Below are 8,944 nucleotides of genomic sequence, written 5' to 3' on the forward strand. Positions count from 1 at the left end.
TGGCTTCCAATAATTATATCTACTGTTTTGCCTCTCTTCGGGGTAATATTTCCCCTTAATAGAGTCCTTTGTAGCAACTTGAAAAGCCAAGGGGGAATATTTATTTCAATTAACCTGGTGCAACTTTAAGGATACAGGACAAATGTTAAGAACATTTTTACTAAATTAAATCACCTTTTGGATCTGGTTCTTTCTTCAACTTTCACCTCCTTGTCCCACTGTTCTTAAGAGCTTTCCATAACCTCTATCTGGAAATTTAGTAGTCAGCTCATGGGAAAACATAATTATTGGGTCCCAGAAGTAAGTAAACCTAGTAAACATCAATGAAGCAGCATTAAGAGTAAATCCTCAGTGTCATCTTCATTTTTCAGTGGGAATTTACACATCACCATTGTTGCCACCAGGTGGTACCACTTGGCAGTGTTGGTTGGGAAAGTGGGAAATCTTAATGAACTTTTCATGTACCAATCAGAGTTTTCCGTTTGAAATTTGTCCCTTACCCCACCCCTTAACTGCATTTTCCTACCCTACAGATTTGTTGTAGATTGACGTTTTCTTAATGCCTAAATACAATCTGCGTAACTAGTGACATGGTCATAAAAATTACATTTCATGCTTAGTTGCTTCTAGCCTGTTTCAAGGTGCTTAGAGTAGAAAATTCTCCATTTCTATTTCCACAAACTTTTAGGGAGGAATATGTTTCCTCTTGAATGCAGGCACAATCTTATTTCTCATTTAGAGCTTATGAAATCTGATTTAGTTATTATCTCTGAATTTATCCTGATGTGGTTTATATAAGTTTCTATGAATAAATCTAAAGGAAAACACACCACTGACTATATCGGTTCATTCCTTGGCTGATGTGTGTTGTTTTAGAAAATGACCTCCTAGATTCAAGTACAAGGACAACAGATTCATTTTGCTGCACTCTATTTCACATTTATCTATGGTTTCGTCCACGGATTTATGTAACCAGATCCATAGGTAGAGGACTGCTAAGAAAAAAAGTTTGTGTGTTTACCTGTTGCATATCTAGCCGTGGCTATAAGAAATGGCTGCCTATGATCTCAAGGCATTCTCCATAGTGAAAATAGTTTGTGATCAAAGGAAACCCATAGATCTTTATTACTGAGGCTTAACAGAACACATTAAACAGAAGACTAAAAATTAAATTATGAAACATCTGAAAACCCAGCATCAAAATCATGAAATTGAGGATGGTGGAGGTAGGAACTATGAGAAATATAATAGATCATGTTAGTTGTTTCCGTTTCTCTCTTCATGCCTCATCCTTTTGTGGTTCACTGTGGGTGGAGTTTATTTCCCCACCACATTGATGTTGGGCTTCTACGTGTGACTTGCTTTAGTCAGGGGAATGTGGTAGCAAGTAATAGAGTCAGTTCTAAGTTCAGGCATTAGGGGGAATCATGTAGTTTTTCTTGCCCATTTTTGGTTTCTGCCATCTTCCTTAAGAAGAGCAAGCCCCAGAATGAGAGAAGTATTGGTGGAGTATATCTGTACTTGATTGGCAGCCTAAAGCAAAATGCTCCACCTGACTTACAGCCATGGCAGCAAGAAAATACATGTTTATTGTCATAAGCCATTGACATTTGTGGAGTCATTTTTTATCTCACATTATTACAGCAATACTTGACCCATAAAAATATTTTTAAAGGATTTAAAGCATTTAATTTGACTTTTGTTCCCCTTTCCTTCTTCTTTTGGTTCAACCAGATCAGTCATAGCCATTGAGGAAGAAAATGAGACATTAACAACAGGTGTTGTTCTCTCAGGACTCTTCCCCAATATGAAGTATGTCAGTATTCTTATCTACCTTATCATCCTGATCTAGCTTGCTGCAGTAATTGGGAACTTCATCCTGCTCCTCCTGATATGGATGGACTTGAGGCTCCACACTCCAATGTACTTTCTGCTCAGCCACCATTCTCTCATAGACCTGGCCCTCATCAGCGGCACTGTTGCAAAGATGATGGTAAACTTTTTCTCTGGAAGGAAGGACATCACTCGTGTTGGCTGTGGAACCCAGCTATTTTTCTTTTTTACTCTTGGGGGTGCTGAATATATCCTCTTGACCCTCATGGCCTATGATTGATATGTGGCTGTTTGTAACCCCTTGAGATATGCAGTCATTACAAACCAAGGGGTCTGTGCAAATGGTCATAGTGTCTTGGACTGGGGGCATTTTAGCTTCTACAGCCCACACATTCTATACTATGAATCTGCCTATCTGTGGCTCCAGAGAAATCCACCATTTCTTCTGTGAGATCCCAGCAATCATGAAGATCTCATGCAAAGATACTTCCACCTATGAAGTAGTGGTCTCTGTGATGGGCATCACATTTATCATCATCCCTTTTGGACTTATTATGGCTTCATACACCTTCATCTTCCTCACTGTCCTGCATATGAAATCCCCCCAAGGCAGGAACAAAGCCTTGGCCACCTGCTTCTCCCATCTTAACAGTGGTAAGCTTTTATCTAGGACCATATGTTTATATGTACATGACACCTGGTTCCTCTCATACCCCTGATCAGAAGCAGGCTGTGTCTGTATTTTTCACTGTCCTCACACCCATGCTCAATCCACTCATCTACAGCTTGAGAAACAAAGATGTGTTAGGAGCTTTCCAGAAGGTCCTGAGGAAACATCCAGTCTCTAAATGGAACACATACATATCAAGGTGGAAAACAGTTATCTAGAGGGTCAAGAACAAAGACTCCAGGAGCATCACATTCGCATTTTCCAGCATGAGGTACTTTGCTGTAGCCCTATAGGCAAACCACATGGTTGAATTCGATTGACAATATTAATTCAATCATAAATAGTTTGTAAGGAGCTTTTTCTCAATCAGTTTCTAATAATGTGTTTTCAAAATGGATCAATTCAATTGTTATTCATCAAACCAGTTCATAAACACAAAGTTCCAATCTTCTCTTTTTATATCTGAAATATTTAGACATTTTTCAGTGTCCTTGAGGCTCAGCTTTATTTGATGTTATTGGTGCTTCAGGTCTTGTTAATTTCCGTTGTTAGAAGTACCAAGTTCCTGTGAAAGACATATGTGACTGACAATGTAAAAAAAGAATTGGTTTTATCATGGACAATAAAAACAATATTTTTTTCTCTTAAATACCCTAGAGAAACTAGGCTCTATTCTCCCTGCCTGTCTTGGATAGAAGCTTTTTTTGATCTAGCTTCAGATCCTTCATCCAGTAAGTGCACTGGTAACTCAAGATAGAAAGTGGAAATAAGGATCTCAAAAAGCTACACCTACCTGTCACCTATTTAGAGAAGATACCCTCTGCCCATGCCAAATATTCCCCAGATTCTCTGGAATCAGTGCATATTCATAGCTGTCTTTTTCCTTATGGGATACTTTTAAGCTCTTAGGAGTCACTGTCATTTATCTATAATGAATGCATAAATAGGTGAAATTTGATGTACAGAGATAAAAATAATTGGAGTGTTTTTGAGTTTGGTAGTCTATGTAAAGTAATTATAAGGTTCATCAAAAAATGAAACAGATTGAACTATGAATAAGGCTGAAGTAACCAATAGAGATAAACAACATTTCACAGTTGGTTATATGAATATTAGACAGGTGTTGTACTGGACTCCCAAGAGGAGATCCATGACTGCATGTGGAAACACATGCAAACCCAGATGGCTACCTAAGGCCAGAGTGGATGATGCCTCTATTGCTTAGAACACAGAATACAAGCAGGAAGGCTGACCAGCTGCTACTGAGAACAAGGGCTGTGAAAGGCATCCAGGTAAGGCTCTTCTCTGACATTGTGAAAGTGCCATCTGGGGCAATCCCACATTTCACATGACAGAAGAGGATAAAGTTTTGTTGGAATTGTGAGTCTCAGTAATAAGGTCCAAGTCAAGATTCTCTTGATGTAGAAAAGATTTTCTTTAGTTTTCTGTGACTAAGGAAATTGTCCTTGATAGCAGGCCATATGAATCATAATAAAACTTTGTGATCGAAATAAATTGCAAAATCCAGTGTCAACAATAACCAGTTATGCCCCACAAAGAAAAAAATTAAATTGTGATATATATTATTTAACAACCTTCAACTCATCAGAAGCCAAAAAGCACTCTAAAATCTATTGGTGGGTATGATGTGTAGAAAAGGGCATTTATGTGCTTCGCAGGTATAAATGTGCACTGTTATGGCTTTTTTGGAATCCAATTTATTAAAATTAAATTGTGTTCTTTTCAGGAATTCTCCTTTTAGGAACTTTCCACAATAAATGAAATAAAAGTATCAAAACTTAAAATATGTGCTTTCATGTTTTTTGTGGAATTATTTTCTCAAAGATTAGCAACAACAAATGTGATAATGACTGAATAAATTTTGGTACATCCATATCATGGAAACTGCACAGCTACTATAAAGAATGAGTAAAAAATATTCTAGAGAATTAGAAGGATCCCCAGAAGAAATTTTGGGGGAAGAACATGACGTTTGGGGGGGAATGTTATAATAAAAATCTGTATTATGGAAAAATGAACAGTGTCCCCAACATTGCTATATACATGTACATTAGTGTTTTAAGTGTATTCAATAATATTTTTTCAAGCATTATTGAGATATAATTGACATATAACATTGTGTGTATTTAATGTGTACAATATGATAATTTGATACACATATATATTGCAAAATGTTTACCTCAATAAGGTAAATCACGCACCTCATGTATTTACAATTTTGTTGTTGTTATGGTGAGAACATTAAAGATTTATATTTTGTGCATTTTTTAAACTTTTTTTCAATTGAAGTATAGTTGATTTTCAACATTGTATTAGTTTCAGGTGTATAACAAAGTGATTCGGTTTTATACATATTTTTTTCAGGTTATTTTCCATTATACGTTATTATAAAAGGAGAAGCCACAATGAGATGGTAGGAGGGGCAGAATCACATTAAAATCAAATCTCATAACTGCTTGGTGGGTGACTCACAAACTGGAGAAAAATTATACCACAGAAGTCCACCTACTGGAGTGAAGGTTCTGAGCCCCACATCAGGCTTCCCAACCTGTGGGTCCAGCAATAGGAGGAGGAATTCCCAGAGAATCAGATTTTGAAGGCTAGTGGGATTTGATTGCAGGACTTTGACAGGACTAGGGGAAACAGAGACTCCACTCTTGGATGGCACACAAAAAGTAGTGTGCACCTCAGGACCCAGGGGGAAGGAGCAGTGACCCCATAGGAGACTGAACCGGACTTACCTGCTAGTGTTGGAGGGTCTCCTGCAGAGGTGGGGGGGGCGGCTGTGGCTCACCGCAGGCACAAGGACACTGGCAGCGGAAGTGCTAGGAAGTACTCCTTGGTGTGAGCCCTCCTGGAGTCTGCCATTAGCCCCACTGAGGAGCCTGTGGGTTCCAGTGCTGGGTCACCTCAGGCCAAACAACCAAGAGGGAGGGAACTCAGGCCCTCCCATCAGCAGAAAAGTGGATTAAAGTTTTATGGAGCTCTGTCTACCAGAGCAACACCCAGCTCTACCCACCACCAGTCCCGCCCATCAAGAAGCTTGCACAAACCTCTTAGAGAGCCTCATCCACCAGAGAGCAGACAGTAGAAACAAGAACTACAATCCTGCAGCCTGTGGAATAAAAACCACATTCACAGAAAGATAAACAAAATGAAAAGGCAGAGGACTGTGTACCAGATGAAGGAACAAGATAAAAGCCCAGAAAAACTAAATGAAGTGGAGATAAGCAACCTTCCAGAAAAAGAATTCAGAATAATGATAGTGAAGATGATCCAGGGCCTCAGAAAAAGAATGGAGGCAAAGATTGAGAAGATGCAAGAAATGTTTAACAAAGATCTAGAAGAATTAAAGAACAAACACCTAGAAGGATTAAAGAACAAACAAACAGAGATGAACAATACAATAACCGAAATGAAAAATACACTAGAAGGAATCAATGGCAGAATAACTGAGGCAGAAGAAAGGATAAGTGACCTGGAAGACAGAATCGTAGAATTCACTGCCACAGAACAGAATAAAGAAGAAAGAATGAAAAGAAATGAAGACAGCCTAAGAGACCTCTGGGACAACATTAAACGCAACAACATTCACATTATAGGGATCCCAGAAGGAGAAGAGAGAGAGAAAGGACCCGAGAAAATATTTGAAGAGATTATAGTTGAAAACTTCCCTAACATGGGAAAGGAAATAGCCACCCAAGTCCAGAAAACGCAGAGAGACCCAGGCAGGATAAACCCAAGGAGAAACACACTGAGACACATAGTAATCAAACTGACAAAACTTAAAGACAAAGAGAAATTCTTAAAATCAACAAGGGAAAAGCAACAAATACCATACAATGGAACTCCCATAAAGTTAACAGCTAATTTCTTAGCAGAAACTCTACAAGCCAGAAGGGAGTGGCACGATATATTTAAAGTGATGAAAGGGAAGAACCTACAACCAAGATTACTCTACCCGGCAAGGATCTCATTCAGATTTGACAAAGAAATCAAAAGCTTTACAGACAAGCAAAAGCTAAAAGCCACCAAACCAGCTCTACAACAAATTCTAAAGGAATTCTATAGGCGGGAAACACAAGAGAAGAAAAGGACCTACAAAAGCAAACCCAAAACAATTAAGAAAATGGTAATAGAAACATGCATATTGATAATTACCTTAAATGTGAATGGATTAAAGGCTCCAGCCAAGACATAGGCTTGCTGAATGGATATAAATGGATATAAAAACAAGACTCATATATATGCTGTCTACAAAACACCAACTTCAGACCTAGGAACACATACAGACTGAAAGTGAGAGGATGGAAAAAATATTTCATGCAGATGGAAATCAAAAGAAAGCTGGATTAGAAATACTCATTTCAGATAAAATAGACTTTAAAATGAAGAATGTTACAAGAGAAAAGGAAGGACACTACATAATGAACAAGGATCAATCCAAGAAGAAGATATAACAATTATAAATATATATGCACCCAACATAGGAGTACCTTAATACATAAGGCAAATGCTAACAGCTATAAAAGAGGAAATCGACAGTAACACAATAATAGTGGGGGACTTTAACACCTTACTTTCACCAATGGACAGATCATCAAGACAGAAGATTAATAAGGAAACACAAGTTTTAAATGACACAGTAGAACAGATGATTTAATTGGTATTTTTTAACATTTTTATTGGAGTATAATTGCTTTCCAATGGTGTGTGTGTGTTAGTTTCTGCTGTATAACAAAGTGAATCAGCTATACATATACATATATCCCCATATCTCCTCCCTTTTGCATCTCCCTCCTACCCTCCCTATCCCACCCCTCTAGGTGGTCACAAAGCACCAAGCTGATCTCCCCCAAGTTGATCTCCCTGTGCTATGTGGCTGCTTCCCACTAGCTATCTATTTTACACTTGGTAGTGTATATATGTCCATGACACTTCTCACTTCATCCCAGCTTACCCTTCCCCCTCCCCCTGTCCTCAGGTCCATTCTCTATGTCTGCATCTTTATACTGTCCTGCTCCTAGGTTCTTCAGAACCTTTATTTTTTTTTTTAGATTCTATATATATGTGTTAGCATATGGTATTGTTTTTCTCTTTCTGACTTACTTCATTCTGTATGACAGTCTATAGGTCCATCCACCTCACTACAAATAACTCAATTTCATTTCTTTTTACGGTTGAGTAATATTCCATTGTACATATGTGCCACATCTTTATCCATTCATCAGTCGATGGGCACTTAGGTTGCTTCCATGTCCTGACTATTGTAAATAGAGCTGCAATGGACATTGTGGTACATGACTCTTTTTGAATTATGGTTTTCTCAGGGTATATGACCAGTAGTGGGATTGCTGGGTCATATGGTAGTTCTAGTTTTAGTTTTTTGAGGAACCTCCATAATGTTCTCCATAATGGCTGTATCAATTTACATTCCCACTAATAGTGCAAGGGGGTTCCCTTTTCTCCACACTCACTTTAACATTTATTGCTTGTAGATATTTTGATGATGGGGATTCTGACTGGTGTGGGGTGATACCTCATTGTAGTTTTGATTTGCATTTCTCTAATGATTAATGATGTTGGGCATCCTTTCATGTGTTTATTGGCAATGTGTATATCTTCTTTGGAGAAATGTCTATTTAGGTCTTCTGCCCATTTTTGGATTAGGTTGTTTATTTTTTTGATATTGAGCTGCATGAGCTGTTTGTATATTTTGGAGATTAATCCTTTGTCAGATGCTTCATTAGCAAATATTTTCTCCCATTCTGAGGTTTGTCTTTTTGTCTTGTTTATGGTTTCTTTTGCTGTGCAAAAGCTTTTAAGTTTCATTAGGTCCCATTTGCTTATTTTTGTTTTTATTTCCATTTCTCTTGGAGATGGGTCAAAAAGGATCTTACTGTGATTTATGTCATAGAGTGTTCTACCTAGGTTTTCCTCTAAGAGTTTTATAGTGTCTGGCCTTACCTTTAGGGCTTTAATCCATTTTGACTTTATTTTTGTGTATGGTGTTAAGGAGTGGTCTAATTTCATTCTTTTACATGTAGCTGTCCAGTTTTCCCAGCACCACTTATTGAAGAGGCTGTCTTTTCTCCATTGTATATTCTTGCCTCCTTTATCAAAGATAAGGTGACCATATGTGTGTGGGTTTATCTCTTGGCTTTCTATCCTATTCCATTGATCTATATTCCTGTTTTGTGCCAGTACCATACTCTCTTGATTACAGTAGCTTTGTAGTATAGTCTGAAGTCAGGGAGCCTGATTGATCCAGCTTCATTTTTCTTTCTCAAGATTGCTTTGGCTATTCAGGGTCTTTTGTGTTTCCATACAAATTGTGACATTTTTTGTTCTAGTTCTGTGAAAAATGCCATTGGTAGTTTGATAGGGATTGCAATGAATCTGTAGATTGCTTTGGGTAGT

General features: G+C 38.0%; 1 pseudogene across 1 annotated transcript; it reads left to right on the forward strand.

Moving 5' to 3' along the window:
- Nucleotides 1–1,217: 1,217 nt before the first annotated feature.
- LOC309656983 (olfactory receptor 2T11-like) lies at nucleotides 1,218–3,815 on the forward strand (annotated as a pseudogene). Its single transcript has 2 exons — nucleotides 1,218–1,226; nucleotides 1,853–3,815. The product of its transcript is annotated as an olfactory receptor 2T11-like (transcript).
- The last annotated feature ends 5,129 nt before the right edge of the window (nucleotides 3,816–8,944 follow it).

The sequence above is a fragment of the Balaenoptera physalus genome (genome assembly GCF_965194825.1).
Source record: "Balaenoptera physalus genome assembly, chromosome: 3".
NCBI classification, from domain to species: Eukaryota; Metazoa; Chordata; class Mammalia; order Artiodactyla; family Balaenopteridae; genus Balaenoptera; species Balaenoptera physalus.